Source organism: Oncorhynchus masou, chromosome 21 (assembly GCF_036934945.1).
Source record: "Oncorhynchus masou masou isolate Uvic2021 chromosome 21, UVic_Omas_1.1, whole genome shotgun sequence".
NCBI classification, from domain to species: Eukaryota; Metazoa; Chordata; class Actinopteri; order Salmoniformes; family Salmonidae; genus Oncorhynchus; species Oncorhynchus masou.
The window spans coordinates 24,595,573-24,595,791 of NC_088232.1; positions in this window are offsets into that span (position 1 = coordinate 24,595,573).

The window sequence follows — 219 nt, forward strand, 5'->3', positions numbered from 1 at the left end:
GGTGCTATACAACTTTTTTTGTCCCTTGATTTTCTGTGCAAGGATTTTTTTAAATTTTTAAATAAATAAATAAAATAACACAAAGAGATAAATGTATGCATAGAGTAAATGTAACTGTAAATTGTCCGGTGGCGATTTTATGAAGTATTCAGCAGTTTTATGGCTTGGTAGTAGAAGCTGTTGGCGCTCCGGTTTTTGCTTGCCGTGCGGTGGCAGAGA